This window comes from Psammomys obesus, unplaced genomic scaffold, assembly GCF_907164565.1.
Source record: "Psammomys obesus unplaced genomic scaffold, mPsaObe1.curated_primary_1811, whole genome shotgun sequence".
In the NCBI taxonomy this organism is placed as follows: Eukaryota; Metazoa; Chordata; class Mammalia; order Rodentia; family Muridae; genus Psammomys; species Psammomys obesus.
This window is the reverse complement of record NW_026585504.1, coordinates 56,269,886-56,276,463: the sequence shown is the minus strand read 5'-3', so window position 1 is coordinate 56,276,463 and position 6,578 is coordinate 56,269,886. Positions and strand designations below refer to the sequence as shown.

The window sequence follows — 6,578 nt, the reverse complement described above, 5'->3', positions numbered from 1 at the left end:
ACCTTAGTCCTAAGAAAGGGGAGACCTACTCCCCTATCAACTGATCAAGTCTCATGTACTGGCTGCATCCCTTTCCTCTGTGGTCTGGCAAGACCACCTGCCCAGGGGAAGTGATGCAAGAGCAGGTAACATAGTCCATATCAGAGACAGGACCCTTGCTTGTAAATCCACAAGGAGACTGAGCTGCCTATCTGCTACATCTGAGCAGGGGTCCTAGGATCTCTCCATGCCTGGTCCTTGGTTGGCGCCCAGGTGGGTCTCTGCAGGCCCACCTGGTTTCAGATTTATAGGCTCTGCTGGTCTTCTTGTGTAGGTCCTGCATGCTCTGGGTCCATCTATTCCCCCACTCTTCCATAAGACTTTCTGCATTCTGCGCAATGTCTAGTTGTGATTCTCAGCATCTGCTTTGATGCCCTAGTGGATACAGTCTTTCGGAGGACATCTATGGTAGGCTCCCATGCTGTTACCTTTCTTCAACTGCTTCAGGTGTCAATTCAATTTGCCCTTCTGAATGGGAGTTAAGCATCCTCCCTAAGGTCCTCCTTGTTAGTTAGCATCTTTAGATCTGTGGTTTATAATATGGTTATCCTGTATTATATGGCTAGTATCTGCTTATAAATGAGTATATACCGTGCTTGTAATTCTGGGTCTGAGTAACCTCACTCAGGATAATCTTTTTCAGATCTATCCATTCACCTGCAAATTTCATGATGTCCTTGTTTTTTAAAGCTGAGTAGTATTCCATTGTGGAGAAGTACCACAGTTTCTTTATCTTTTCTTCAGTGCAGGGACATCTGGGTTGTTTCCAGTTTCTAGGTATTACAAGTAAAGCCTCTATGAACGTAACTGAGCAAATAAATGTCTTTGTTGTATGGTAGAGCATCATTTTGATATATGCCTGGGAGTGAAATAGCTGGGTCTTAAAGTAGAGCTGATCCCAGTTTTCTGAGAAAGTGTCAGGTGAATTTCCAAAGTGGTTATATGAGTTTACATTCCCACCAGTGATGGAGGAGTGCTCCACTTTCTCCTCAACCTCACCAACATATGCTGTCAATTGAGTTTTTGATCTTACCCATTTTGACAGATGTAAGATGGGTCTTCTGTTCGGTTCCATTGATCCACCATTCTGTTTCTATGCCAGTACCATGCAGTTTTTGTTAATGCTGCTCTACAGTATAGCTTGAAATCAGAAATGGAGATACCTCCAGAAGATCTTTTATTGTACAGGATTGTTTTAGCTATTCTGGATATTTGGTGCTGTTATTTTGATTTTCCATATGAAGTTGCAAATTGTTCTTTCACAGTCTGTAAAGAATTGTATTGGCATTTTCATGGGAATTGCATAGAATCTGTAGATTGCTTTTGGTAAGATGGCCATTTTTATTATGTTAATCCTGCCCATTCTGAACATGGGAAGTCTTTCCACCTTCTGATATCTTCAACTGTTTTCCTCAGAGACGTGAGTGTTTTTGTTATAAAGGTCTTTCACTTGCTTGTTTAGACTCACACCTAGGTACTTTATAAAATTTGTAGTTATTGTTAAGGGTGTTGTTTTCCTAATATTTTTCTCAGCCCATTTTTTTGAATTAATTTTTTAGTTAGCCTCCTTGGGTTGGAGTTTTCCTTCCAGTATTGTCTATAGGACTGAACTTGTGGTTAGGTACTGTTTAAATTTCATTCTGGAATATCTTGTTTCTCTCCCTCTATGGTGATTAAAAGTTTTACTGAGTATAGTAGTCAGGGCTGACATCTGTAGTCTTTTAGTTGTCTGTAAGATATTTGTCTAGGACTTCCTGGCTTTGGTTTTTATAGTTTCTGGAGAGAAGTCAGGTGTAGTTCTGTTACATGGATTTTTTTTTTATTCGGTGTTTTCTAAACTTTTTGTATGTTTATAAACATCTCTGTTTTTAGGTTAAGAAGTTTTCTTGTATGATTTTGTTGAAAATAATTTTTGGACCTTGGAGCTAGGAGTCCACTCTTCTTCTTCACTCTTCTTCTATTCCTTTTATTTTTTTATTTTATTTTATTTATTTATTTATTTATTTATTTATTTATTTATTTTTGTGTGTCTCAGATTTCTTGGATATTTTGTGTCAGGAACATTTGAGATTAAACATTTTCTTTGACTGACATATCAATCTATTCAAAAGTATCTTCTATACCTGAGATTCTATCTCTTATATTTCTTGTATTCTATTGATGATATTTGTGTGTGTCATTTCTATTGTCTTCCCCAGGTTTTACATCTCTATCTCAGGTTTGTCTCAGATTGTGTTTTCCTTATTGTGTCTATTTCCATTTTTTGGTCTTAAACAGTTTTATTCATTTCCATTTCCAATTTGATTGTATTTTCCTGTATTTCTTTTAAGGATTTATTCAGTTCCTTCACCTGCTCAATTGTGTTTTCCGGTATTTATTTCAGGGATTTATTTTCCTCTTTTAAGGCTTCTATCATTTTCATCACTTCAGATTAAAGATTGTTTTCTTGCATTTCGGGTGTGAGAGTATTTCAAGGGTTTACTACAATAGAATTTTTTTTCTGTGGTGTCTTATGGCCCTAGGTTTTGTGGCTTTTGTTCTTATACTGGTGTCTAAATTTTTAGACCTGGGCGTCTCTGTTTTTAGTAGGCTTGGTGGTACCTGATGGTTAAGTAAGTTGGAAGTAGGCAGTAGATAGACAGGGCTCCAATGTGAATGCTACTCAGATGGCCCATTGGCCTCTTTGGAGTATCACAGGATGTGGGTCAGAGTCCACATGCTGCTCACCTCTGCCTCGTCCATGGACTGTGTCACAAGGAGGCCAGGCAGATAGGAAGTTCTACTAACTTCTATCTGTTACTTTTCCAATTCCAGAGAATTGATATTCCAGGAGAAAGAGATTTACATTCTTCATCTGGCTCAACATAAAATTCCATCTCTGTATTCAATTCTTTGCTAGTTTTATTTTCTGAAGTTTCTGTACTTTAAACTTAGTTTCCATTACTTCCCTGCTCAGCAATTACATTTTTGATGCTTTCAAACTTCTCTAATACATCCATAATTTCTGGCTGACTATCCTGTTGCTTCTCACCTTTTCTTACCTCGGTTTCTTCCTTCATCTTAAACTCCATTTCCTACTTTTTTTTCCTCCTCCACTTGTTCTTTCTCTGCATCACTATGAACTGCACCTGCTTCCTTCTCCTCTTCTTTTCTTGCCTCCTCTCTTTCTACATCACTGTGCTGAATACTTGTCTTTTTCAATTCTTCCTCTCCCTGAGCCACCTTACCATTTTCTTCTGTGTTCTGTTCTTCATTATTCACCAGTTGACTCTCTTTGTCATTCGTTGATTGTCTTCTATGCTAGCTGACATTTTATTTATTTGTTCTCCAAATTCAACGTTTCTACTTTCAAATAAAGCATTCATTTTTTCTCTATGACTCTTCTATTAGATTTGAGTAGCTGGACACATTCTTCCAGAAATATAGAACAATTGGGGATTTGTTTTTGTTCTTATATACTTAATTATCTTGGCTTTATGCTCAGTCAATTCTTCTTACAGCTGTGTAAGCTCAACCTTCTATTTCCGAACAGTTCTTTCTGTTTAGCCTGCCTCTCCTCAAACAGTTCTCTGTTTTCATTTCCAATCTGCTTTCTCTCTTGTTCAGCCCAAACTTCAAGTTTTTGCTCAATTTATGGCGTCTCTCTTGCCTTTCAGTAGCAACAGTAGATTCTTGTTTAAATTTTTGAAGGGTGCCCATTGACAAGCCAAATATTCATCAGTTCCTTTTATTCTACTCATGCTCTCTTTGGAGGTAGCTCCAATCAAAGACTGCAGTGCTGGATTTTAAACATCACCACCTTCTGAGTTGTTTTCCTGGTGTGATTCTCTTCTTGCACTGGCATTTATTTTCCCTAGGAGATCTCAGATTTAAACTATCTGCAGCTGGCAAAGCACACTTCTCAGAGCCTACAATAGGCAAATAGTTTGCTGCTGTAGACAATCTGAATCAGTCCCATAGTTCACACTTGGGGTTAAAACAAAATCATGTTTACATATCATAAACCAAAACTTCCACAGAAAAATTTCCTGGACTTAGAATTAAAGATGGTTGTGAGCTACCATGTAGGTGCTGGGAACCAAATCTGAGTTATCTGCAGGAGCAGAAAGTGCTCCTAACTTTTAAGACATATTTATAGCTCATACACTTGTATGTATTTAAGACCTTATTGTATGTAGTTCCTTTAGCTCTAAATTCTGTTAGAAGATGTGCTGTTGCCATTTACTTATCATATATTAATTCTTCAGAAAACAGTCATTGACCACAGAATAAATTTCCCGTTAAATAAGGAGGAAATGTGTAGAAGATATATATATTTATGCACTCTCTCTCACACACACTATGTGTGTGTGTGCCTGTGCACGTGTCTGGTTTGTTTATTTACACTGTGGAACTGTAGTGAACTTGTATACACATGTAAGAGGCAGAAGTAACCAGTAGATCTCTTTCCTCTATCACTCTGTACCTTATGTTTTCAGACAGTCACTTGTTGAATCTGGAACTCACCTATTGGCTGGAGTCATTTGTCAATGGGATCTGAGATTTTTCCTGTCTCCATCTTTCCAGTGCTAAGATTACAGGTGCCCCCATGACTGCTTGGAATCAGAAGACAGGTCTTTATGCTTGCATAAAAAGGATTTTACTCATTACCCACTTTCTAGATGTTCTGTTTATCCACTGAAATACCATGGCAACTGACCTGGTGAGACTCATGATGTTTTACTGTGTAAGGGAGGCAAAAACATCCCTAATTAGGGTGTGCTGGAAGTTGGTATAGTGATATGTAGCCATCTAACTAACAGTGAATATTAAATGAGTCCCTCAGGCGTAAGCCATGAATTTGTTTACCCCATCCCTGACTTATAGAATAACGTTTGATTTGACATCATGCCAATTTTGACATAAAACTAATTTAATATTTTGTCTACTCTTTTGCATACCTAAAATGAGGTGAAAACATAATATATGCCCAATAAACCTAGCATAGAATCCCAGTATCATAAGTTTTACTATTTTATGTAAAGTGTTAAAAAACAATCCTTTAAGATCTTAGTTTATCTGTTTTATCAGAGCCCCCATTCATAAAGACTGGCTCTAGATTTAAACATTTAACTATAAAAAATGGAAAAATTAATGTATTTACGGTTTGGGTCAAAACTGTGCAAAGAAACGCCTGACCTCTTTCCAGCTTTACAATTTATAGAAATGATAAAGTGAAAGCCAGAAAATATACAGATGAAGGTATTTTTTTAATTCTAAAAAAAATGCATGTAATTTGCTTGGGACTGCTTCAGAATTCATGCCAATAACCATTTTCATTCCAAGAAACCCCAGTCCCACACCTCCTGCTACATTGGTGAGAATTTGTTTACCTACAAGAAAGGATCAAAAGAACTATGAAATATGAAATTTAGAGTGTCTCAAAATAAATACGGTCAGTATTATGTTACATTAATTATTATTCTCATTTCCCCAAGAAAATAGCAGAAAAGTTTATTTCTACTCACAATAATTGTTCAGTCTAGAACCACAGCCATGGAATGGCATCAGCCAGGATGAGGTGGATCTTCCTATCTCAACAATCACAAGAGAAAGGAAATTCCCTCACATGCAGCCCAGAGTTTTGTCTCCTAGGGGATTCTAGCTCCTGAAGAGCTGATGATCAGTCTTAACGATCACCTAGGAGTCAGGGTTTGTAGCAATTACTAAACCCTGACTCTTGGAAGCTGCAAGCAAATCTGCATCTGCTCCTATGAAAATGCTGCTTCCTCTTTCTTAAGCAACATGCACAGTCATTCTTTCATACCTCTAGGTTCTTCCATAGGTCATCTTTCAAGTGTAGCTTTTTAGCTGCTTGGTTTTGTTCTTCTAACCATTGAAAATCATTGTCAATAGTTGTTGAACAGAGAACATGGTAAATCTTAACTATGAACTTTTCTTTTTTTTTTTTTTGTCTGCTTGTCCATATTTTGGACTGTTCTTGGTGAAAAGTCAGTCAAAAAATGAGATAAACTTCAGAAATTTTGGGCCATAAAGCACAATGGTATGATGGAATAAGAGGCAGAGGTGGGTGAGGTAGGTGAAGGGGAAATTTCTGGTTTCTTTGATGACTCAGTTGGGTCATGTGATGTTTTGCTAGAAGGTGTCTTGTCAGAAAGCACATGATGTCATGATGTTTTGCTCCAACCTGTCTTGTTCTAGGGGCATGGCTTTGGCCAGATGAAAACATGTGGGTGGACTTTGATGAGAGGACATATATAGAAGCCCACTGAAAGTGAGACAATGTTTTCTGGATTGACATCGCAATGTTGGTCTTAGTTCTTTGATACTTAACTTTACAGAGAGAAACTTTCTAGAGAAATTTTCAGGGTAATCCAACTGAGTCTTTTGGCTTTCACTGACTTGTCCCAACCTGCTGAATCATGCTGATTTGTGTTGCTGTTTGGTGTTGGCATTTGGAATGTACTGCTGGTATCCTGACATGAAGTTGGACTCAGCCCAAAGAACTACTTCTAAAAAGGTCTACAACCCCCTTTCCC

At 37.7% G+C, this 6,578-nt stretch overlaps 1 pseudogene; it reads right to left on the bottom strand.

Annotated features, from left to right (window-relative positions):
• Positions 1-2,835: 2,835 nt before the first annotated feature.
• On the bottom strand, positions 2,836-5,861 carry LOC129673376 (pinin-like; annotated as a pseudogene).
• Positions 5,862-6,578: the final 717 nt, after the last annotated feature.